Here is a 27,362-nt window from a genome sequence, read left to right as displayed (position 1 = left end):
CATTCACCACAACGCAACATGGTGGTACCTGTCCGTGCGGACTCACAAGATATCCTACAACCAGTAAAAATAAACGAATGTTCGTTTAATATCTACACAAACAAAAAACAATGATACCTCTCTAAAAACCAAAAGTGCAGAGCACGTGCTCCTAAATAGGGATGAATCCTGCTTCAGTGGCGGATAATACATTAATGACCTTTTAGTATTTCAGTTTTGAATTACAACAGACCTGGTCGGTATCTCAGAGCCTAACAAAAATTATTTTCATCTTTTAGGTTGAATTTAATTAATTAATATCAAAAATAAATATGAGATAATAAAAATGTCTCATTTTCCTGTATTATATGTAGATACTTTAATAATTAAATTCCAAGTATTAATTAATGTTAAAATGTTATTTAAAGTATTTCGGACTATGTGTAATTCATATTTTGGGGTTTTCGTTATTTAATATAATAGCATTGAAAAATATATAGAGGAAGAAAGTTTATGTAAAATAAACGGTATATATAATATAGTGTAAGTATTAAAATTATTTATGTATTTTTTATTACCAAATGTTTTTAAGCTCGAAATATGCGGATTGTCAAAAAAAAATTAATTTGAGCTCACGGATCACCATTAAGTGGTCCATGGACATCATCAAGGTAAACGCCGCCACCCAACTTGAAACATGTGTTCTAAGTCTCAGTTTTATAGTACAAGGGCTGCCTCCCTTTCGAACCAAGATGCATTACTCTTCCACGACAGAAATATCCGAAATATTCAGGGTGGTGGTACCTACAAAACGTCCTACCACCAATAATTTGTATTAGCGAAAAAACGGTTTCATACCCGCGCGGACTCAGAAGAGATCCTACCACCAGTAAATAGGCAAACCAAAATATGGTCAAAATGTTGATAAGCAAGCGCCACAGTGATCCTCCGCGCATATTATTGACTCTTCACAACTACGAACGCTGAAGACTCAGAAGAAAGTCGACTTTAAAAAAGAGATGACAAGCACAGTCTTAGTAATTTGTGCTTCTTAGAAATGTCGGTTTCGCAATGACGTCACCAAAGAAAGTATCGCGCATCACCGCGAACTCTACGTGAGTCATATACCAGTCAGTAGAAGCAGTGAGGAGCTATGGCAGTGATGAAAATTACTTTTAACTGTGTTTTTTTTTAACTGGTTACATAGAGAGGCGGAGTTCACGACCTACCTGGTGTCAAGTGGATACCAGAGCTCACATATATCAACAAAGTAAAAACTGCCTTAAGATATGTGTTCTAAGTCTCAGTTTTGCACTACGACTGCTCACTAAAACCCGTTATTGCTTCACGGCAGAACCAGACAGGGCGATGGTACCCATACGGTTCATTTAAGAAAAATCTCTGCCCTTCTGCGAGATTCGAACACCGGCACGATGGCTTCGGTCGATACGAATGCACCGGGTGTCTTATCTTTTAGGACACGACGACTTAAATAAGGACTTGTTCAAAATTTGCGTATGTGCCGTTTTGAAAATTACACTTCAATGGGCCGATGAGCTTTCGACCGGATACTAAGTGATCACCGCATCTAACTAATATCAATACATGGTATTTCGCTCTACACTAGTTAGGTAAATAACGTTACTGGTGTTACGCGGTTGCTATTCGCTTGTTGAAAACGCAAAGTTAATGCCGTCTCCGAACTTGACGCAAACTGTCAATGCTTCAGTTATAGCATCAGTATTTCTGACCCTGAAGCCGGAACCCATGACTGCTTCTCCTCTTTGACAGGATCTTAGGATCCGGGCACAGAATACGCTCTACCACATGCGGAAAATAACATTACCACATTGTCAAGTGATTACACGTAATTACGTAGAATTACACACCGCACGCGCAGTGGGCGGTAGCGGTGTTTTCCTGATTCGTTTCCGAGGTTCAAGGCCCGGCAACCGGTAATTACGGACGATTACGCGATAACACTTCCTATCGGCATTACTGGATACGGAACATACGAAGTAATCTATTCAAACGGGTCAGGTGTGGCGCTATTAAGACCATTGTTTTTTTTGAGAAAATTCATTGGTTTAAAATGGGTATCTTGAGCTTGGGATAAGAGTTTTTGGTCTCTGGGCGAAACTTCATTCAAAAGACAAAGTTTCTTCCGGCGTGATTGGTACCAGAAAGGGACATACGAATCAAAAACCGGTACATATGGAACAATGCCAAAAAACCAATAAAGGAAAATGAAGCACTAAGTTCTAGATCAAGGAGAAATTCTGTAGGATATTCCACGTCGACCACTGTTGATCTCTATGGGACCCCGATGCTCGATCCCAGATTCTAGTCGCGTTCGACTTTCGTCCCATTGCGCATGCGCAGTGCGCCCCCTCGCTCAGTGAAACCGCGAACGGCTGGCGAACTTTCCGACCGGATACGGATGCGTCCGACAAATTATTTAACTTGAACGCTAGTTAAGTAATGATGTCGATGAACTTATGACTGTTGTTTAACTGTTGCGGACATTAGATTTAAATTGTATAAGCTCATTTTTAACAAAGCCACGGAGACGGAGAGTCAGACAACGAATAACCATTTCTCACTAATGCGTCAGACTACACAAATCTCACGTAAAGACAAAATCGACAACTACAGAGAAGATGGAATTTGTACTTAAAACGTTCAATTGAATTTAATGAATGTAGAGTTAAAACAAGACAACCCTAATAAGTTAAATATTCAAGAGAAAACTGGGGTTGTCTAGTATCAATAAAGCCCAGGGTTGAACCAACATAATATACTTGTACAACTAGTCAACAGAGCAAAGAGGTGTCAGAATGCAAATTTCCACCTTGAGACATAAGGTCACTGTCTCAACTGATTATATAAAGCCTGTCCACCATTTGGATGCATGGTTTGAAGAGAGCAATAAGCAAAATTACGGTATCGGCACGTGATAGCGTCCTACCACCAGTGCGATCAATGGGTTGGCAACATCAAGACTTTGACTTCAAGAGATAATTTTACAACAGACCAGTCAGCTCCACACCAGTCACCAGACTGGTGGTAGGACCTCTAGTGAGTCCGCACGGGTAGGTACCACCACCCAGCCTATTTCTGCCGTGAAACAGTAATGCATTTCGGTTTGAAGGGTGGGGTAGCCGTTGTAACTATACTGAGACCTTAGAACTTATATCTCAAGGTGGGTGGCGCATTTACATTGTAGATGTCTATGGGCTCCAGTAACCACTGAACAGCAGGTGGGCTGTGAGCTCGTCCAACCAACTAAGCAATAAAAAATAAATAAAAAAAGAGCTCTAGAGTGACCTTCCCGCGGTAACATCTGAGCGCTACGACATGTCCTTTTTCAGATCAGATTACAATAGAGTCCTCTATGCAGTCGCCTCGAAGCAATAGAAGAAAAAAAACTGTAATATTTAGTATTTTCATGAAACAATAAGCAGTATTTTTAAACACTGATGTAATAATACTGGAAGCGATACGAGCCGGGTCACTGACCGGTGACGTAAGGCGCGATTCATATGTGTAATTTGCAGTGGGCTCTCTCACTTTCTACGGATAACGGTGCCCTGTCGCTAACCGTGGCGTGTTCGTTTGGTATCGCAGAAGCGCGTGCTTAGAAACAGGTACAACCATTCTGCCTATTTCTGCCATAGTAAAAGACTAAGTATTTTTGTTGCCATATATTAATAGATAAGTTGGAGTGAGCGAAGAAATGGTATATGATACAGGAGTTTGGAAGGAGAAAGCATGTCACGTCGACTCCTGGAGACTGGGAAAATGGCAGAAGCATTAGAAGGCAGAGTTGGATATTTTTATATTGTAGGTTAATTACGTTTAGAAAAATGTTCAAGGGCATCCTCCACGTTAGTAATAGGTAGGTTAATGTAATTGTTTAATGTATTATATTGTGAATTTTTTTTTCCTAACGTTATAAGTTAGATTGGTTTTCGTTATCGTGTTGTTTTGTCGCAAATGTAAGGAACGTTGTTGTATTATTATTATTTAATTGTTTAATATTCAGCACTATGTCTTGTTTTGTCGTGCACACATAACCTATGTTGCAAGCCAGATTTTGTTTCTTTTTACTTGTGTTTTTTATGTATCTTAGCTTGTGATGTGTATTGTGAGCCTAATAAATAAATAAATAAAAAATTAAAAAAATTCGCAGATAAGCTCATGGTCCGTCTCATATTAAGTGATTGTCGGAGCCCATCGGCCCTAACACGTGCCTCAATATTCTATACTGATTGCTCGGAATACAGCTCAGAATTACCGCTAGTAAAAATAAAATGTTGACTGTCATAATTTTTGAATACGCATCGAACGTAGAAAGATCGGAGTGCCCACTCGATAATGCTTTATCCTTACCGAATAAATAAAGATGTTTATTTCGTGAATCTCAGCACAGACATAGCGCGTGGTATTATAAATTTTTACCTCAATACAAATTTACTTTAAAATTTAATACACTATATTTTTATTGATACAGTACAATATTTACAAAATGAAAAGCTTTCAAAGACAATCATCTTATCTTATCTTATACTAGCGACCCGCCCTCGCTTCGCTTCGGAAACATTAAAACACACATGAAACCAAAAAAATTAAATAAAAAAAATAAAAAAAAGTAGCCTATGTTCATCAGGGACAATGTCGGCTTCTAATGGAAAAATAATTTTTCAAATCAGTCCAGTAGTTTCGGAGCCTATTCGAAACAAACAAACAAACAAATCTTTCCTCTTTATAATATTAGTATAGACGATTTTCATAAAATTTAGTATACAAGGGATTTCGGGAGCAATAAATCGATCTAGCTACGATTTGTTTTCAGAAAATGTTGTTTCGTTCGTGTTTTCAATAATCAACTTTATGACTCTTCCTGACATCTATTGGCGAATAATCATACTATTTTTCTTAATTGAAATCAACTAGCTGCTTTAAAGATACAACAAGATGGCATTGTAAAAAAAAAACCGGTCATCTTCTAGATTTACTGAAAATCCAAGTCATCATTTTTTAATACGAACCCAACCATTACCATGTTGTTCGTTTGTAAAACTAACTATTGTAAGTCGTAGTATACTAGTGCATGATATTTTTGCTCATTGAAATATAGAAAAAAATCTCAATAAATTACCACCATTTACCGAGATTATATTTCATAACATATCATCTCATTTAATTTCATTTAATTTCATCCCAGTTGATTAATGTCTCAAACTCTTACTGTTAGGACCTCTTGTGAGTCCGCACGGGTAGGTACCACCATCCTGTCTATTTCTGCCGTGAAGCAGTAATGCGTTTCGGTTTGAAGGGTGGGGAAGCCGTTGTAATAATACTGAGACCTTAGAACTGATATGATTAAGTACCGTTTTAAAACATAATACCGTAAAAAAACTTGGTATTGTATAGGGGACTTTGAAACGGTAAAATGTACTTTTTTTATGATTGAAAGATTATTGGTGGCCCGGAGGACTTTCCAGTTTCACCAGGACAGGTGGGCGAGCAAAGCTCAGCCAGGAGGGGTGGGATTTGCTAACAGTTGCCCGAACGCCTCCAAAAGAGACCTAACAACTCAAGAGCAGCTGCTTCGCGAACGAATCTACTACCGGATCGGAATCGCGACCCGCTGAGAAGATCCGGCGAGAAACTCAGCGGGCTGATGCATAGGTTAGGTTGCACGTCGACCTCCTTGTCGAGTTCGATGAGTCCGGTTACCGCGTAAAATGTACTGTCTAGACGTCAGGTTTTGGACATCATCAGATTTGTTGAAATCTAAATATTCTTAATACTTAAACGTGTATTGTCTTCAAAAAAATTTCGCTTCGTTTGAAACCCGCTATTTCGCTTGAGTTGTTTGCTGAATGAAAATCCATTAGTCGATCGGGCCAATGTCTCATTTCGTTTGTCTAATAATATTGTCTTAAGTGTTCGGGGTTGTCTTACAAATAGCACGCTATTATTTAATGGGTTTTTACCACGATTTTCTCGGAACGATAGCGAACGATCAAGGTGATTGCAACAGCGGGAATATCGAGAAGTGATAAAATGTATAATCGTGATAAGAACCTCTTAAATAAAATGAAATGAATATAAACTCACAATATGAAAATACACGCACAAGGTGAAAGGACAGAAAAGGATTTAACAGAATATTCAGGAATCTTTAACTTCATTGACCTGTTGATGCTCCTCCCCATTTGATGGGAAAATCCCTGCACAACTCGAAGATAAAAACGAAAAAAGAACCACCCACACCAATTTCGATTCGTCCTCAACGCATTTACTTACATAACATGGAATGTGTACTTGAAATGGCAGCTTATTAGCAGCGTATTGACATTGTTAATGGAATGACTTACTCGGCCGGCCATGTAAATAAAATTCAGTTCACTGACCTTCGTTAATGTACGAACGTTTTGCGTAACAAATTCTGCATGGTGGTAGCGCGTTCGTTTATCATATTGATTTACTACCAACATTCAAATATTAATAGTTAAACCTTGTTTATTTTGTTCAAGTCATTGACCTTTGATTTTGTGAAATTCAAATATTTATTGGCAATAAGAAGTATTTGCAATTTTGGAGGGAATCTATTAAAGAATCGATCGGCGCCTGACAGCTGTCACCGCCATTTGCATTCCATCATAACCTATAAAAGTAATTAATATCTGTATCTGTGTAGTATTTCTATCTGTATAATATTCTAAGGACTTTTTGGCGGGAACGCGAGGAGTGAAGTTGTGTGATTTGTTTAATTTTGTCTATTTAGTGTTTCTTCGGGTTTAAATGTGTAATAATGGTGGTTTATTAACTGTTTAATGTATGTGAAATTGCACAAATGTGAAAATGAAACAAAGCCGCTGGACGTAGCTTCTCGGGATCCTCCAAAAAGTCCACTGAAAAAATCTTAGTAAATTACCACCATTTTACTGAGATTATATTTCATACCATTTCATTTCATTTCATCCCAGTTGATTAATGTCTCAAATTAATCATCTTCATTTCATTTCACTTCATAATATCATTTTTCATAAAAATATGAATATAAATTAAAATAAGACATGACCTAAAGGTCTTAGTTACCAGGTCATAAAATCCATTAAAAAAATAAATATAATATTATAAAAATATGACTTGAAGTCGACGATGTAGTGAATATTATTAGTGGAAGTATTGTTTGCCAGCACGACTAAGTACCATCAAGTAATCTATTTCTGCAAGGAAGCAGCCTTCCAGTTTGGAGGGTGGGATAATCGCTATACTATTCAGACTTAGATTTCAGTGTCGCTATCAGCATTTATTTAATAGTTAATTCACTTAGTCCACTTAATACATAATCAAGAAATAATACAAATTTGTCACAATAAAGCAAAAGTTACTTCAGCAAAATGAAAATATCGTCAATATAGTCAAAGTCAATTGAATACGCATTATTAAAAATAGTATAAAACAACTGGCCAGATTTTCAAACCTAAATAAGACTACACGAGAAGCGTCGGTTTTCAAATTAGGTATCCTAAAAATCGATTCACCTAGAAAAAAAATTATATTCGAATTGATAACTTATTCATTGGTTGACGTAAAAAAAAACATTCGAATTGAGAACTTGTTCCTTTTGTTAAATTGCTAAAAATAAAAAATAAAACTATTGTATTTTTCTTTTTTGTTTTGCACCGTACTCTTTTTAACTAAAGCAAAAGTCCTTCTTTTATTCAGTTGCAGTTGATTAAAATCAAATTATGTACTAGCGTTGTATCATTTTCGGTACGAGATTAAAGAACGGTGCAATATATTTCTACGCAAAGTTCGTCGACCCCTGATGTAAGCGAATACGTAACGCCACGAGCCTTGAACTGTTAAACATTCGCGTCTCATGCGAACTGCATGCATTCATAACTCGTCACCAACATAATCCTTATGTCATCGGCATAGAGCTTCTTTCTTGGACCGACTCGGTGGCACACTAGTTAGAGCCTCTGACTGTAGCGCCGAGGGTCGCGGGTTCGATTCCCACATCGGGCAAAAATACGTGGGATGAAAGGTTTGTTTGCTCCTTGCCTAGATTCTTATTATCTATATTTAAACGTGTGATTTATTCCCAGTTTTTTATTTATTTCTTAGATGAGTGGACGAGTTCACAGCCCACCTGGTATTAAGTGGTTACCGGAGTCCATAGACATCTACAAAGTAAATGCCGCCACCCACCTTGAGATACGAGTTCTAAGGTCTCAGTATAGTTACAACGGCTGCCCCGTCCTTCAAACCAAAACGCATTACTGCTTCACGGCAAAAATAGGCAGGGTGGTGATATCTACCCGTGCGGACTGACAAGAGGTCTTACCACCAGTAATTATACAAACTATAATTTTGCGGGTTTGATTTTTATTACACGACTAGATTTTGCCCGCGACTCCGTCCGCGTGGAATAGTTACTTTGGCATAACGCTAAACTTTACCCCCACTTCATTTACGTAGAAAGAGAAAATATTTTTGAATTGTAGAATCTTAAGGATCTATTGAAACCCTTATTTTGAAACATTATTTATTGGTGCTCCATTTGTATTGATCTTACCGTGATGTTATCCTCCTGATGGTAGCCTATCCTCGATAAATGGGCTATCTAACACTGAAAGAATTTTTAAAATCGGACCAGTAGTTTCTGAGATTAGTGCATTCAAACAAACAAACTCTGCAACTTTATAATATTAGTATAGATGTTATTCCTTCACCGTGGAAGTCAATCGTGAACTTTTATTGAGTACGTATTTCATTAGAAAAACTCATGTCTCAAGGTAACCACTTAACAGCATGTCCCGAGGTTTCACTCATTTATTCAATAAAAAGAACTGAACAAATGCAATTAACAAACTTCCAATTACACAATCGAATGATTAGTAACGTAGTTAAAACGCTACAGCTTACCACGAATCATTTCTTGTTCCTGCCAACGTTTCCTAGGTTCAAGGCCCCCTTACGTAAGCCCATTTCACTTTACGTAATACGTGAATACAATACTAATTATTATTACTTTATACGCGCACTCCGCGGCGCTCGAGTGCAGATCTATTGCTTTCTTCAAATCAAATCATCTCAAATAAAAAAAAATATATTCAACATAAATGAAAGTACACTAGAGGTCCCGCAGTAGTCGAAATTCGACTATAATTAATTGGAATTGTAAATTTGTACACTGTTATGATTGTATTTTATACTTCTATAATCACAAATTTTGCCAAGACTACACTATAAAAAATATTAACAAAGACAAAGAATATTTAATCTCAATTTGACAACAGACGTCAAGAACAAAAGTTTGACAATAAATAGTATGCATGCGTGTGTGCGTCAAATACATGGTATGTAGTGTGTGTAATGTTTTCTTTATTGATTTAATATATCTTTTATGCATTATTTAAAAAAAATATTAGCATTGTGCACTTCTTCTCTATATTCTCTATAATAAGTGTAGAAAATTTCATACTCCTCCGTCCGCGCAATTTTCGTAAAAAGGGATACAAAGTTTTTGCTTCACGTATTAATATATAGGTATAGATACTTGTTGAACGTCAAAAGAACTACCGCCAATTCACAAAAACTAGCCTCCGTCCTGAGAAGAACTGGCAAGAAACTCAGCGGACATGTCTTTTTTTTTTTAATATTAGATAAAAAAAAAATATAACATTTTTTGTAAATATTCATTTTTACAATGAGCATTATAACGTAACAATTATTACAATATTGAAATGCCCGTAGCGAGCAACTCAGTCAATTGTAACTGTAGATAAGAGGCAATATGTACTTACCGATCGGCGCGTTAATAAAAGACAACCAGGCGAAAATTTCAAGTGAAAAGGAGATCCTAATCCTCAATGGCGTTTAATCTATATATTAATACGTGAAGCAAAAACTTTGTACCTCTTTTTACGAAAATTGCGCGAAATTTTCTACACTTATAGAGAATATAGAGAAGGAGTGCAGAATGTTAATATTATTTTAAATTATACATAAAAAATACATTAAGTTAATAAATAAAAACATTACACACGCATGCATAGTATTTGTTTATTGTCAAACTTTTATTATTGCATATAGTCGGTGGTGAAATTGAGAATATATTAAATACCTACATATTGTTTGTCTTTATTAATATTTATCTAAAATTTATAGTCTTGGCGAAGTCTTGTGATTATTGGAGTATAATTACAGTTATAGTCTTTGACAATAGAATCATAATAGTGTACAAACTTATAATTTCAATTAATTATAGTCGAATTTTGACTATCGGGGACCACTAGTTCGAATTATAACAGCAGCATCAAGAGCACTAAGTATGTATCATACTAGGTTCTAATACTAGGTACATATTTTAGAATACCTCTCTATAAACGAGGTATTTTTTTTCTGGGTCTTAAAATGAGGCAAGATCTTCTACCGAGTGAGTCATGTTTGCTCGGCAGATCAAAGCGCTACAGTCTGAATGTTGTTCTTGAACTTGTATGTTTACGCGTACGCGAAATTTCTCATCGAGTCATTGTTACAATAGTTTAATGTCTGCTTAAATATTATATTACATAATGAGTTTTGATTCGATAATTAAGATCTTCATAAAGCATTCTGACTTCATGGTTTGATCAATAAAAATGTAAACTAGAAAATTTAATATGTAGTGATGACCATAAACGTCATATTTATAATGGAGCGAAAAGGCTGCCATTTTTTTTTGTAATTTAATTGTAAAATTTGTTATCAAAACTTTATTAAGTAACTCATAATCTATTCTTTATTTAAATTCAAGTTTTTTTTTAATTGTTTGAATACAGAGTTTAAAAAAATTCAGTGACAATATTTAAAAAAAGAAACGACAAATATTCAAACAGAACTTGATAAACAGAACTATTATGTTCAATGTACCGTAATACGCATATTAATTACTATAGAAAGTTATACGGAGTTCATTGATAAGTACGTAATTATAAAACGCCACCTACATTCCGTTGCGTACGCGCCATTTTCTTTCTTACGTAACAGGAAAAGCGGCGCCGGATGCAGTGAAAGTGGGGCCGTCGGCCCCACGCGGGTGCCTACCGCGAGAGGGGAACGCGGATTAGGACGTATCTTATATTATACGGACGGGATGATTATTTTAAACGCATAAGCTGTTAAACTAGCCATTCACGCTCTCCAGCATGCAGGAGATATCTTGAAATTTGAAATTATAATTTGTGTAATTACTGGTGGTAGGACCTCTTGTGAGTCCGCACGGATAGGTACCACCACCCCGCCTATTTCGACCGTGAGGCAGTAATGCGTTTCGGTTTGAAGGGTAGGGCCGTTGTAACTATACTGAGACTTTAGAACTTATATCTCAAGGTGGGTGGCGTATTTACGTTGTAGATGTCTATAGGCTCCAGTAACCACTTAACGTGCGCACAGCCTTCTCGTCGGTTTTAGTGAGTGGTAGACATAACTAAAACCCTGTATACGGTTTTGCCTCGCTGCGGCTACGATGGGGTGTTATCTGTCGACACATACTTAATGTTGTATAAAAATTGTTTGCGTTTTTATTTCACGCAGCACGAACTCGTCACGAAAATTATTCGGAACGTCGAAGTAAAGATAAGAAAATATGAGTTTACTAGGTTTATATTGCAATAATAGTTTCAATTACATCATGTCAGTTATGTCAAAAAAAATATCTACAAACGAGTACAAACGTCCATCGTTAAAAAATCAAAATGGCCGGTCTTATTGGTATAAAATTTCGGATTAATACTATTAAAGTCGTAACTACAATTTCAAATAAATCGAACATCCTGTGACGTCAGCAGAGGAAGTAGTGAAAGCAAGGTCCCTGACCTGCCGCGAATGTCAATATGTAGGTACGTTGCGATGAAGTTGAAACAGGTTACGTGATGCGTGCGTTGTTTTTTTAATTAGTATTCTCTCGCTAGTTCAGTAATGGCGTTGAACTTAAAGTATTTGGCATTTTTTGAAGTGATTTTAAATTTCGAATTAACATTCGGCTTCACGCTTTTAAATGACAAGCAAAGGAGTTTCAATATGTGTTCTCTTTATGTCTACCACTAAATCCTTAATTGATTCATTTCAGAAATTTCATCATTTCGGTTCTTGTATACATCTCGTGTATGTATGTATGTACTTCCATTATCCATGACACAAATGCAAATCCAAAATAATTAAAAAACAGACGCTATTTGTTAAAACTATGCGTGCGGTAATAACATTTTCTCTGAAAATTTTAATTTTTTTTAACGTTTTTTAATTTAAAACAACGTGGAATGGTATTTCCGTTCAGACTGCCGGTATACTCGTTTGCCTGTTAAATTTAAAAAAGTAGTTCTGCAAACCACAGACTATATGCTGTCCAATCGAATGAAAATTAAGCGACCAACAGGTCGTCTTGGCGGGAAAATGAAGTTTTATGAATCGTTAATATATTTGTTAATTTTGTGTTTTGTTTCGATTTACACATCATAATAATAGCGTCTTATTAACCGTATCATATCACTCCACTGTTTCATGTTACATATTTATATGATAAATGAATTCTTTTTTTAAACTCGTCACACTGAAATTGCCACACTGAAAAAATAAGAAGAATGAGCAGCCGATAATCGCGTAAGCCCAAAACTAAACAATTAATGTCTCAATAACTCAATCGCCGTCCGTGCAAAATCGATTCCTTCGCAAAGTTCAATAAGTCGGTGAAATGTGTCAACTTTCTAATGCAATGCTCGGTGTTATAGCTATCGCTTCAATCACACACGGCGTTTAGTAAACTGGGTGACCGCAATGTCGCACCAACGAAATACAGGGTTGTGGGTACATCACTTGATAGTGTTGGTGCTGTTTGAAGGATGGGGCCGATTTGAATGAACCACGAGGACTTACAGTGAATTCTGGAAGCGCTGTTCTTGCTAAGGCAGCATTTTGCAAATTCCCCTACCACGGTGAAGCCAGAGTGGCCCTTCGACTCTACTAGCGTATAGGTTTGGAAAGAAGCAAAATAAAAGTTGTGTGCAAATGTCGGTAACCCGGCCAAATACAAATGTAACTTTCCTATTTTCATTTTATTTAACGATCGGTACGGGGTCCTTTTGCCTTTTAAAATAACGTGACAGTGATAGATAGTGTGAGTGACAGGTAACGCTTGGAAAATATAATACAAAGAAGCTTATTCCCGATTCTTAGAGATATACATTTCTGGGGCATAAGAGAATAGCAGATCGAAAAAATGTCTGGTTTAAGGTTTAACCCAGCATTTTTCTAACTTCATCAGCTGTCAGTGTGCTGCCAATAAACTATACAAATCGATTTTTGACACTACTTGTCTTGAGTAGATACATTTTACGTTTCAGTATTGGAATAATGTGTACCTCGACATTTCGATCGGAGCAATCAACAAAAAGTTGTTACCTTACTCTTCTCTCCCAGACTATATGTCTTTTTAAAGGTTTAAGTAAGTAGATTGACATCCACGACTGGTCGGAAAAGATTTTCAATAAAATAAAAAAAAATTGTATAATTTCTCCAATTGCCAGCCCTGACGTGGTCCGGTGAAATGAGAAAGCGACCTCGAATGCTTGTCTATGGACCAGACTAGAAGCACAACGGTATTTATATGTACACACCTAGTTCGGTATGGTATAGAATTTATATATTAGTTTTTATATTTTTATACGTGAGTCATTTTATGTTCGGTAATTTTTGAACAATTATTTACACACAATACTTTTTGACATTTTGAATATGGTGCGAATACAGAGCACACAGATTATACAAATGGCATTATCCATTTTTCCTTTTACCTACCTATTCAAATTACATTTAAAAAAAAAACATTGAATAGACAAAAAAAAAGTTACTAATTATTTTCATAAGACAAAGTTTGAATCAGATTACAATAATATAATCGTTACAATTAATTAAGAGGTGCCTTCGAGTTAATTATTTTGCGTCTTTAATTTTTAAGTACACGTTTCTTTTATTGTTATGAGTATTTTAAAATGGAGAAAACGTTTAATTAGATGCGACAATAGGGCTCTCATTTAGAGTTTTGAGCCGGGGTCATTTCTAAATAACATAGACGACTATAAACTATATAAATTGTTAACTGGCCAAATGGACTTGACACATTAGAAAAGAATAAATCTTAATTGAAATGTACGAGTTGATTGAACGCAGGGCGGTCAGCTCTATAGCGGACTCAAATGGTTTTTTCGTGGTAGTAATCAGGCGGAAACCATAACGACTTACTAGTAGTAGGAACTCTTATGAGTACGCGCGGGTAGGTACCACCACCCTGCCTATATCTGCCGTGAAGCAGTAATGCGTATTGGTTTGAAGGGTGGGGTAGCCGTTATAACTATACTGAGACCTTAGAACTCACATCTCAAGGTGGATCGCAGCATTTACATTGTAGATGTCTATGGGCTCCGGTAACCACATAACACCAGGTGGGCTGTGAGCTCGTCTATCCATCTATGCAATAAAAAAAAAGACTTAATTCACTTTTAACCTTCCAATTGGCTTAAATGTTGGCAATTGGTTAATGAAAGTTGGTTAATGAAAGGCATGTTCTGAATCGGCACAGATTGATAACACTATAGTTATTGATAACACTATAGTACTTTTACGGCTTAGCTTCGCATTTTTATTTTTCATTACATTATTTCCGACATTACGAATTCGGTACAGTTTTTGTTGCCACAGGCGACTGTTTTGATTTCAGACGTTCCAACCTGTTGATATTGTTCGCAATTCCCTGTTCGTACTACACTGCCAATATTGTGTTTTCATTGTTTTTTCGAAGTGTCGGAAAGAGTGATAATAAAAAAAGCGTGGCTAAATCGTAAAAACTTTATTAATTTCTGTTGTGCTTGTTCTAGCCATGAATCGATTCGCAAATGAAAAAATATATCAATGCTAACAGCTCAATCGTCATCTGATCAAGTGCTTTGTTACAGTAAAAAGTATGCATCGGGATCTGAGTATAATCCCATCTGAGTATAATTCCCATCATTCCAGGAGTATTTTCAAAACAGATCTAAGCCCCAAACAGACAGAGAAAACACCGAATTCATAAAATGTAATTATTTATTTTTATTCAAAGTCACAGTCAAGAGCAAAACGTTATATCTTGAAGTAGCATCGCAATGACGATAGACCAACACTAATTATGCGAGATCAGTTAATGCTTAGTAACCTAGACCTCTAGTTGAGGAATATATGGCTTAAATACCACCTGATTTATTAACAGATTTAAAAAAATCTAATAATTATTATGACGCTCTGTTTCGAATAAAGAATAATTCCTATTCACTTTTTAGTTTAATTTCGGCGTTTAATATAATAATTACTCCTCATTTTTACCTTAAGCTTTTCGGTGTAAGTCCGCACGTACGTACGTCTGAATTACTAATTTAATATAATAATTACTCCTCATTTTTCCCTTGTGCCTTTCGGTGTAAATCCGCACGTACGTTTGATGAGTAATGTATCTGCATATTATTAATACTTCCACATAAAAGACATTATGTCTTAAAAGAGGCTACGGCATTATCTTTGTGATATCAATGAGTTTCCTAACCTTGAACTTCAGGTCTCAATTAGGCTATGCACCGACTGCCCTAACTTTGAAATCAGAATTTGGGACTGCTCACGACAGACACAGGCAAGATAGTGGTGCTTCCCGGGTGGGCTCATAATACACCATATTACAAGTATATAGGTACGTCAAAACGCCGTGTAATCTCACAATTTAGTACTAATTTTCAATAATTACATAGACCACAATACGTACTAATCCCGAAAGTTTTTAATTTTGCTTTATATTTTCTACGAAAAATGACTCTTCAATAGGAAATATTGTTTGTCTCATCGAGGTAAACTTGAAAGGATATTATAGTTTTATGAGCAGAGTGTGACCTCGTACTGCGCTTTGAGGCCAGATTTCCTACCTATTTCTTCTATAAATGACTCATGAGTACCACTCAATTGATTTGTTAGCATTAAACCACACTTTAATGTAATTCTTTAATTGCACCTTGCAAAAATAAGAATTCGTCAATACGCGATAAAAACTTCAGGGACTTATGATACAATACCGGACCGAAGAAGCATTTAGAACAGTCCGAGGATCGTCCAAACTTCACAGTATGTAGGTCAAGTTACAATTTCTTCATAAAGCATGAGCTCACAGATATAACACAAAAGTGTGACAGTACGTAATGGTGGTAACGTCGACCTGGTTGCGGCGCCTTTCGCTGTACTTTCACCGCACTGGCACAGTTAAAGAATCGGCCGTGACCCTGACGTATTCCTTATTGGGATGTTTTTATTATGCACTGCTTTTAAGTAACGCTCGTGTGCTGTTGTCATTGTTTTTTTTTTCTTATCGAAAAAAGAGGAGGAAGTTATCAATCCGATTTTTTTTTTTTGGGTGTGTTACATCAGAACTTTTTTCTAAGTGAAGCGATCTTGATGATTCTTCTTTTATTTGAAAGTCTGTGTGTCTCGCATTTTATAAACTATTAATTATCACTTGACACATCACATTGACTTAACCTTAATAGTACATGTTTAATTGGCTTCGATTATTATACATTGATGATGTGCTCAGTTAACTTTGTCGGCTTAATCGCTTTCCTCTTTTGTCAATTTTTTTTATAATAGTATTATTTATTCGTGTTCAAGAATACGAGACTTCTATCAATGACAACAAGAAGGCATGTTGCTCAAAAGGTATTATGGCAAAAAGTCTGTAATTATTCAGAAAAAAATTATAAACATTAAAAATTATAACACATGTTTTATAAAAAAATATATTTCTAAATTGACGGGTAAATCTATTTAATTTATGACATAGCTGATTTTCGCATTAATAAATAAATAAATGAAATCGATTACATTGAATTCGTGTCCGTATAATTATTACTATTATTTCTGGAGCTCATCTCTTCCAATTTGAAATAGACTGCTATGACGGTACAATAAGGATATCAAACTCTGACATCAAATCTGAGTGTCATGACAGAAAAAATTAATCCTTTAAGGCTAAATTCTAAATTTCAAGGAATACAAACATGCTTCTTTTTGTCATTGCTGTTGTAGGCAGACAGGCATACAGCCGACCTGATGATGAGTGGTTACTGTCGCTCATGGACGTAAGCAGAGGTAAAACGGTGCTTATCGTTAAGTACTCTCTACATCTTTTTTGTTGTTTATTAAATATCTTCTTCTAAGAACTATGGCCTCAAAATAGAAAGTACGACTGAAGTACATGAACAAAATATTATATTATATAATTATTGTATTTTATGTTTATTTTTCCCAAGATGATTCAAGTTCGTACTTCTTATATAAATTAAAAACGAACGTTTGGTTCTAAATATGATTGTCCTCTCTCCGTTCCTAATCCATTGTTCAGATTTTGAACATGGTAATTGTTGTTTGCACTGCAGGAAAGGTTTATTTTTATAAACCTACCTGAGCTGATCGCCTTGCGAGGCTATTTCAGCGTAACCTTAACTAGTAGATGAGCTCACGGGGCTCAAACCGGCTTGATGCTAACACTGACCATGGCAAGAGCAGTGCTTCGCAGAATCTACCACCGGATCGGAACGCGACCCACTGAGAAGATCCGGCGATTAATTCAGTGGGCTGTTGTCTATGGGTTAATTCACTCGCCGAGCCCTTCGTCGCAAGCGACGGGTTCGACACGGACGGTGACGGGTGCTTGTGGTACTTAAAAGTACCGTTCATGGATCGGAAGGATCCGTAATGACAAGTAACAGGAAGGGTATCTATTCTATCTATGAAAGGGATTCTATTACAGACTGGAGGCACGCCACAATTTCTAAAAATCAGCTTTTTTATAGCATATATGTATTAGCGGTAGTCATAGCCACGTGTGATCGAGTGGCACTGGTAGGCTCTAAAAAGTCTAAAATATATGCACTATTCAAGTAATATTCTTTTGAACTTCAGAATTAGGTCGTTATTGCTATAAATGGTTTCAGTTTCATTTGATGGGACTATCATACGTAACTATAGCCTATCCGGCTATTAAACAGATGATGTGGGGGGTATTTCCATCTTCTACTGCAACTCATCCACTACCTATCGTGTTTAGTACTTTTGTCCTTTTTCCTATTTCTTCTATTATTTGACTTTACTGACATTAAATCTTTTACATAAAACCTAAACAAAAAAGGTCGTTACTGCTAACAACGGTTTCAGTTTCATTTGATGGATAGTATCATACGTGACTATAACCTATCCGGCTATTAAACAGATTATGTGGGTAGTAAATACAATTCCACATATTTCCATGTTCTACTGCAATACACCCACTACCTATTTCTTCTATTATTCGACTTCACTGCCATTAAATCCTTTTACCTGAAAATCTGAACAAAAAAAAAAACAACAAAATCCCGCCAACTGCACTTGTTCGTGTTTCTCAAAACGCGCCAAAGCGACAAGCGTGTGGGAACAATAACTAGTGCCGGCGGATGTCCCAGTTCCGAGAGTCCCGTTACGGAGAAAGTGCGGACTCGGAGCTTCGTATGCATCGACTATGCAAATTACGCAATTAAACGACCGTTAGCATAAATACACTGTGCTGTCAACGGTTGTGCATTCTGTTTGTTTTGGATTATTGGATTCTATTCATTTAGAGTCTCTTGTGGAACTCAATTATGTTGTTTGTTTGTTATTATATGACTTTTGTTTATGTTTACTTACGTTTTTTTTCCCTACCTATGCTGATAGCCTTGAGAGGCTAATTCATCTTCACCCTAACGTGTATGTGAGCTCACGGGGCGCAAACCGCTGGCCCTAGCAAGAGCAGTACTTCGCAGAATCTATCAACGGATCGAAAATGCGACCCACTGAGAAGATTCGGCGAGAAACTCAGTGGGCTGTGTCTGTGGGTTAATTCGCTCGTCGAGCCCTTCGTCGCAAGCGACGGGTTCGACGAGGACGGTGACCTTACGTCATCGTTGATAGTAGCCTACAGTTTCTCACTGGAACTTCTCAGTGGGTCGCGTTTTCGATCCGGTGATAGATTCTGCGAAGCACTGCTCTTGCTAGGGCGAGTGTTATCAACACTAACTAAGTAGTTACTGGAGCCCATAGACATCCACAACGCAAATGCGCCACCCACCTTGAGATATAAGTTCTAAGGTCTCAAGTAAGTTACAACGGCTGCCCCACCCTTCAAACCGAAACGCATTACTGCTTCACGGCAGAAATAGGCAGGGTGGTGGTACCCACCCGCGCGGGTTCACAAGAGGTCCTACCACCAGTAATTACGCAAATTATAATTTTTGCGGGTTTGATTTTTATTACATGATGTTATTCCTTCACCGTGGAAATCAATCGTGAACATTTGTTGAGTACGAAGCACTGCTCTTGCTAGGGCCGATGTTAGCAACACTTCCGGTTTGAGCCCCGTGAGCTCACCTACACGTCAAGGAAAAGCTAAAATAGCCTCTCAATGCTATCAGCACAGGTAGGAAAAAAAAACTGGTAGTAGTTTGAACCCTAGACATAAATGAGCTTGTGGCGGTGGCTATCATACAACGCAAGATATTTGACAGATGCCTGAATTTCGCTTACGACATTTTCAAGATAAGCTTGCATAAATACATGTTCCGTACAACAACATTCGGACCGTCGGTCTACCGAGCAATATCAACAGCTCAGTGGAAAACCTTTCCTTTCGTCGTAAGCCTACAAGTTTATTTTCTATATTATACGTCCTAATACAGTCCCATACTGTTGAGATGTTAAATTAACGATTCAAGATTAATTGCTAATAGCTTGCTTAGTCGATTATCCATTCTGTTACAAATATGTTTAAAAAATAACTCTATAGTTTAATTTTTTTTGTGTCATGCGAAGGTTAAATATTATGCTTTTGATATTATATATATAAAAACTACATAAAAATACCATCACGATGGTATTTATATTAAATAACTCATAAAAACACGTCGCTGTTAATGATTGAATACTTATAGGCAGTAAATAAAATAAAACAACCAAAAATCCATTTAACATTTTAATAATTTAATGAAGTAAACAGAAAAGAGGAAATATAATCAAAATACTACCTAATAACATTGAAAAGTTCAAAAATACTCAGCGGAATAATTAATTAAAAGATCAGCTATACAGTCGTGGTCAACTAATTAGGGACAATCTCTAGTTAAACCAAATTGTAAATATTTTTTTTATTTTCCAACGAGTCTTAGCAATATTCCATATCTTTTACATGTAAGTGTAATTAGTCATTTATGTGCGCGATTATACAAACAATAATGACTTCTTAAACATTAAACCTCTTTACAGTATAGCTGATACAATATCATAGTGCTATTGGTTCAAAGAATGCTGGCTGGCCATTTAATTAAGGACATTGAGGTATTGCGTTCTAATTTCAAAATTGGAATTTTAATACTTTTTTGTTTCTTTTCTTATTGTTTAGTGGTCGTTTTGGCGGCAATCCAGATTTTTTATTTTAAGTTTTGAGAATTATTTTGAAGAAAAATGGGCAAAAATAAAAGTTGCGATCCAACACTACGAAAAATTATCATGAAGTTTGTCGAGCGTGGTTGGTCATACCGAAGGATAGCACAACATTTAAATTGTTCAAAAACTATGGTATGCAATGCAGTGCAACATTTCAAGCGCAAATTTCAAAACACAGCTTTAAATGTGTCCAGAACAAAAAGATCGAGGAAAACGACTCCGCAAGAAGATAGAATGATAACCAGGTTAGCTAAGAAAGATCCGTTTCTAGGCTCTATTTTAATTAAACACGAAGTGTTTGGGGCAAACGAAAGAGCCGGTGTATCTGCGAGGACCGTTCGACGACGTTTGGTAGAAGCAGGGTTGTTCGGAAGAGTGGCTCGCAAAGTACCGTTGTTGAAGAAAGAACATAGAAATGCTCGTTTGGCATTTGCACGTAAATATGGACATTGTACCTACGCCCAATGGCAACATGTACGTTTCTCTGATGAGACCAAGGTTAATTTGGTTTCTTCAGATGGAAGGCAATATGTACGGTGTCCTGTAAAAGCGGAAATGAATCCAAGATTCACAAAAAAACAGGTGAAACATGGCGGTGGAAACATTAAAATATGGGGTTCATTTTCTGGACGTGGAGTGGGACCTGTGAGGAAAGTTCAGGGTAGCTTAGACCAAAATCAATACAAGGCAATATTGGAAGAAACTATGCTTCCTTATGCTGAGGAGCATCTCCCTATTATATGGACGTTTCAGCAGGATAACGACCCGTAACATACCGCCCATTCAGTCAAGTCGTTTCTTACCAGTCAGTTTGTATCGGTGCTAGATTGGCCAGCAAATATCCCGGACCTCAACTCAATTGAGCACCTTTGGCACGAAATCAAGAAAAAAGTTGCCACTTATCGTAATACAAATTTGGATGAACTTCATGAAGCTTTTTGTGAGGCATAGGCAAACATTCCTGTCGAAACATGTCAGAAACTGATAATGTCTATGCCACATCGGTGTCAAGCGGTAATTACTAACAAAAGTTTTGCTACTGGGTACTGATTTTACACGTAATAAAATGGAGCTGTTAAAGATATTATAACTCTGAAGATTATAAGTTTTGTGTAGCTGTATTTTTCATTATACTTTACTGTCCTTAATTAAATGTCCACTACAGAATTGTACCTTAATATTTAATGCATGTTTAATCTTTGATATTAAATACTTTTTCTATTTATTAAATCTTTTATTTACAGCCATTTATAGCATAATAATCGGACCACATTATGCAAATAATAGGTGCTGAGAAATCAATAGGGTTTTATATTTAAATGTACATAACCGGTTATAGCCCTTCACTATCTTGAATGTCCCTAATTAGTTGACCACGACTGTATATCAGTTACATCACTTCACCGCTGCGAGATACAGTTATGCGACTCGATTCCAAGAAGCGGAACACAGCTTTCGAACGTCTAACAAGAATGATCTAACGTGACAAAGCGAAAAATGATGCCACCCGCCATATTAGTGTAATGGCTGCCGCCAGAAAAAAAAACTAACGGAATAAAATACCAAACAGCCGAGCGGGGAAAGGCTTTCGATTGCCCCACATAACAATACACAGGTAATAGTGCACGACAACAAAACGACACAACACCAGTCGCGCAATTACGAAATTAATTTCCAACCGTAAACCAATCGAGCAACTGTCAAAATGAAATGGCGGGAAAAATGGTGCGCGTCGTAGTTCGAAACTTAAAATACGAAATGTTAAATCTCCAGTCGTCTTTGTCGGTTATTCGTTTTTGTTGTGCATCTGTCTCAGTTGCCGGCATTGAAAAAGAAAGCACCAGTTTTTTTTTTTTTCTAAGAGAGTATGTCGAAGAAAGCAATGTAAATGCATGTGTGTAATATTAGAAAGGCGCGTTTTATGCCAGTTGCATCGCATTAGAGATGGTTGCATAAGAAAATTGCATTTCTCTGTTCCGTTCGACGCGGCGGGAAAACATTTTCTCTATTGAACAAAGTAACGTAATTTACTATGAATGCACTCATTACATTTACTACAGTAGCCTTTAATAATCTGCACTAATACTTTTACTTATTTTGAATCGATACAAGTAATACCTTCAGAATGATATAATAACTTTGCATTGTCAATATCACAAATAAATATGATCTTGTCACAAAGAGATCACAGTCAAAGTCTGTAAGTACGGATTATTAATAATAGTTGATTGAACAAGCGTGTTATAGACATTATTATTTTGGTAATGCAGGAAAAGTGCTGTATATGTAATTGAGATTCTAATTATTAGTTAAATAAATAAAAATCTAAGGATCTACTCTCCTAAGGCTTCAACCCTTTTCCCGGTAAGCCGTTTTCATTTGAATGGCCATAGAACTTGATCTTTTTTTTTGTAATTAATTAGTGATATTCTAATATAAACTTCATTGTTCAAATTTTCCCTGAACGTTACGGATTACGAAAGTAATGAGATACGTTGATCATCTATAATTTAATTAGTCTATTTAATTGACGAACAAACCTGTTAATTAAAAGAATAATTTCAAGTGAAACAAGACGTTTCTGCTTCGTATAATAATTTGGTTGAATAAATTGATAGTCACTTACCTAAAATTGTAATACGGGTACTTTCTACATTTACCTCAAGCTACTTCAAGCTGCCTACAGTATCGTAATTTGTAGTAGTAACTCCGTACTTCGTCAATATAGATTATACACTAGTCAACAAAAAATGCAATTTCCTGAGGTTTTTGGCGGGAAAGCGAATTGCGATTATTCAACCGTAATTTTGATAAAAACAATTTCGGCGGTGCATGCACAATGTCCATTGACATGTCCATATCAATTAATCTACTTAATCTACAGTAGATCTAGTAGATCTTGAGGCACTCTTCTTCTGAGTCTTCTTGTAGTCATTTGGTTGTCCATTAAATGCTTAGCAAGGTTATTCGGATGGGCTTCCAATCTTACACAATAGGCTTTAGCTCGATGGATTACTTCATCTTTGACTTTATGGCAAGATCCTAATGGATTCTTTCATTTGTAACATACCATGGCGATTATGTGTGAATTATTTAATTTTATTAATTTCGTATTTCTGCAGTTAGTAACGGTGGTTTATTAGCCATTTAGCACCTGTAAAAGTGCATAAATGTATGAAAATGAAAGTCGTCTGAAATCATTAAAAAAAAACGGTAAATAATATTTATCTACAATGGGAAACAGAATTCTTAATTTTTTTTTGAGTATAGCGATTGCCTTCTTTTGATGCCATTGCTGCCAATGTTGAGTCGAATAGGTACATTCATGCATACATATTCTGTTATATGAAAAATGATATGATATATACGAAATGACATAAAGTTGATTTATTTAATACTGCAACTAAACTGAATAAATCGAGTTGAGATGGGTTTTATTTTTATTTTTTAAATGGGTGGATGAGCTCACAGTCCACCTGGTGTTAAGTGGTTACTGGAGCCCATAGACATCTACAATGTAAATAATCACTCACCTTGAGATATAAGTTCTAAGGTTTAAGTATAGTTACAGCGGCTGCCCCACCCTTCAAACCGAAACGCATTACTGCTTCACGGCAGAAATAGGCGAGATGGTGGTACCTACCCGTGCAGACTTACAAGTGGCCCTAACACCAGTAATTACGCAAATTATAATTTTGCGGGTTTGATTTTTAGTACACGATTCTATTCCTTCACCGTGGAAGTCAATCGTGAATATTAGTTAAGTACGTATTTTATTAGAAAAATTGGTACCCGCCTGCGGGATTCGAACACCGGTGCATCGCTCGATACAAATGCACCGGACGTGTTATCCTTTACGCCACGACGACTTTTGTTGGAATAAAGTCACAAAAAAATCATTGTTATTTAATAAGATTTTAATAAACTTTTTGGAAAAATCCGAGAAGCCACCTCCATTTGCTTTATTACCTCACTTGTACGCTTTCGTGGAAGTCACCTCTATAACACGTTTAAATCTGTGGAAACACTAAATTAACAAAATAATTCACACAACTTCGCTCTTTGCATTCCCGCCAAAAATTCCATTGAGCCAATCTTTACATTAAAATTAAGACAGACCTTGTGAAATTTGACAGTTGCTAAATGTCAGTCAGCCTGTTGATTTACTGTAGTCTGTGCCTTACAGTTTGAACTAAGCTGTGCAATATCTAGAGCGAGTTTTTGGGGCGCGTCACACTTACAAGTAACGGCACGTGCAGATGAAAGTTCTTTTACTTCGTGAACGGTGAAGCCTTAAACATTGTTTGTGTGAGTATATACAACATTATTTGGGTGTAGTCGCGCCTTAAGTTTGTTTGTACAGCAATCGTGGAAGTGGGTTTGAAGTCGTAAATGCGACACTCTGAAATAAAATTCAATGTAATTATTAAAAACATTCCATTGCAATTAGTGAATGCTGCAGGTTTAACGACGAAAGGAAGATCTTCCACCGAGCGGGTGATATTACTCGGTAGACCGACGGTCCGAATGTTGTTGTTCGGAACTTGTATTTAAGCAAGCTTATCCTGAAAATGTCGTAGTGAGATTCTGGCATTTGTCAAATATCTTATGTTGTATGATGGCTACCACTACAAATGCCATCATCATCTTGAGATTTAAATTCGAATTTTATTGTATAACGGGTGTCTCACAGTCCAAAGCGGGTCATTTGATTACTTCGTGGCATAAATGGACAGGATAGTGATAGGTGTCCCTGTGGGTTTACGCTCAACTACAAGTGAATGCCAGTTAGCCATCTCTTTACCCTGGCGTAATATTCAGAGAACACCGAACCCCATTATCCCTCCATTAATGCCTCTAAGTCGCCTTTTACGACATCCACAGGAATATATGGACTGGTACTATTCTAAACTTTTACATAGACACAATAGCTGATTGGTGAGTGGTTAATCATGAGCTCTGGATATCCTCAGACTCAAAAAGCCATTTTTATTCCTTCGAAGTCAGCTTTGGGCTAACTTGGTTAATGTATGATTAGAGCTACCTATGGACATGGGTAAACCTTCATTGAAGCAAGCACTATTTTATTATTGTTGGTGGTGTGATTGGTAATTACAGTATTGAAGCAAAATACTAAAGGAACAACTACAAAGTTGAGGGAGATAGAGATATTAAATGAAAAGGCCAGAAAATATTGTATTTGTGATTATAACAGTTTGTTCTTCTCAGAGTATTATTGCTGCTTCTCCTTAATTCATCGGCTTCAAGAGTGGGCCATTTCAAAGTTAGACCTCATGTCTTAAGTTCACTTATTGATGGTCGTCAGCAACAATTATTTACAGGGGGCGGTGAGCTAGTTGACCCATCTAGTAAAATATCTAGAAAATTCAATTAACATCTGAATTAAAATCATGGGGTTAGAGGTAAGGAGAACCGTCTCTTGTGTGAAAGGTGTCCGTTAAAAATTGCTAAATAAGGGTAGCGCTACAGTAGTAACCGGGTAATTAAAAAAAAGGCGTTGAAAGTTATTAGAATAAGATAGAGAAATAAAAAAGGACGAAAGAGCTGTAAGCACTACAAAATCACAAAAAGTATTTTATTTAAAGCTGATGAGAAAATGCAATCGATGTCTCCACGTTATATTGACGAAATTAGTTTGGACTACGTAAACATGTGAGGTCTTGTATTTGTTATTACACTGTCACTAACTACTCTAGTCATTAAATATATTATATTTCCTAATTCAGCATACTGCAATCAGTTAACAACTGCTCAATTCATATCATACCCTGTGCCTATACTAGCGCCGTTCTGGAGGGTTTTGGAACGGTTATTTAGTACTGAATGTGGGACACTTTTTCAAGATTCTCCCATATGAGACGATTCTCATTACCTCTACCGTCCATAATTAAAATATAACATCGGTAGGGCGTGCTATGGGTTTTGGGCAAAGATTATGCCTATTCTGCCACCTATTTCAGTTTGAAGAACAGAGCGGCGGTTAGTACAAATCTCGTTTGCCTAACTACATAAAAAAAATGACCTCTAATTTATCGAATTACGTCAATTCAAGCAATATTAATAAACGAAAAACCGCATAATAAAAGTTAAATAAATTGCCACAACCTACGTAACAAGCGGTAAGTAGGTACGTGACTTTGAAACGGCGGACAGATAATTTCTCGTCTTAAAATCAGAAAGCGCGGCAAACTTACACCGGTAACATTCCACTGAGTAACGTATAGCGCATCGAAGTTCCACGTTTCCATTGCTGTTTTACTTTGAATTTGTGCCGAGGAAGTGTGATCGGGGCTAGCGATGAAAATAGAATTTAGAGAAATTGTCAACAAGGTTATGAAAACGTGTTTGGCGAAAATGTTGTTGAGTCAATGTAGGTCACTGCCGCGCATATAACGGCCTGCGCTCGATGCTCGCCCGCGTAACGTTACGTGTGGTGGGAAATTATTTGAATTTGGAACAGTTTTATTTCTCTTAAAAAGTTGCCAGTTATTGTTTAGATTATTGTACCGGTATTGCCTGGCATATTGGTGGTATAAAAGATATATTTTGTGAACATAAATTAAGATTGTTTAATTTTTGATTCAATCGATATTGATGAAATAGATTTTAAGATGATCCATAGACTGTTGTGATTGATTGACTTTATAAAAGGGTCGAAATACTCTAAAAGAATTGAAGTCAAAACATGTTAACCGACTTATTAAAAAGATGTGAACAATTTAAGGTTTAATCTTTATTTTTTTATAAACTTTAAAAAAGTTGGTAAATTTTATTTT

The sequence above is a fragment of the Bombyx mandarina genome, chromosome A1 (assembly GCF_030267445.1).
Source record: "Bombyx mandarina strain Sakado chromosome A1, ASM3026744v2".
Lineage (NCBI taxonomy): Eukaryota > Metazoa > Arthropoda > Insecta > Lepidoptera > Bombycidae > Bombyx > Bombyx mandarina.
This window is presented reverse-complemented; position numbering follows the sequence as displayed.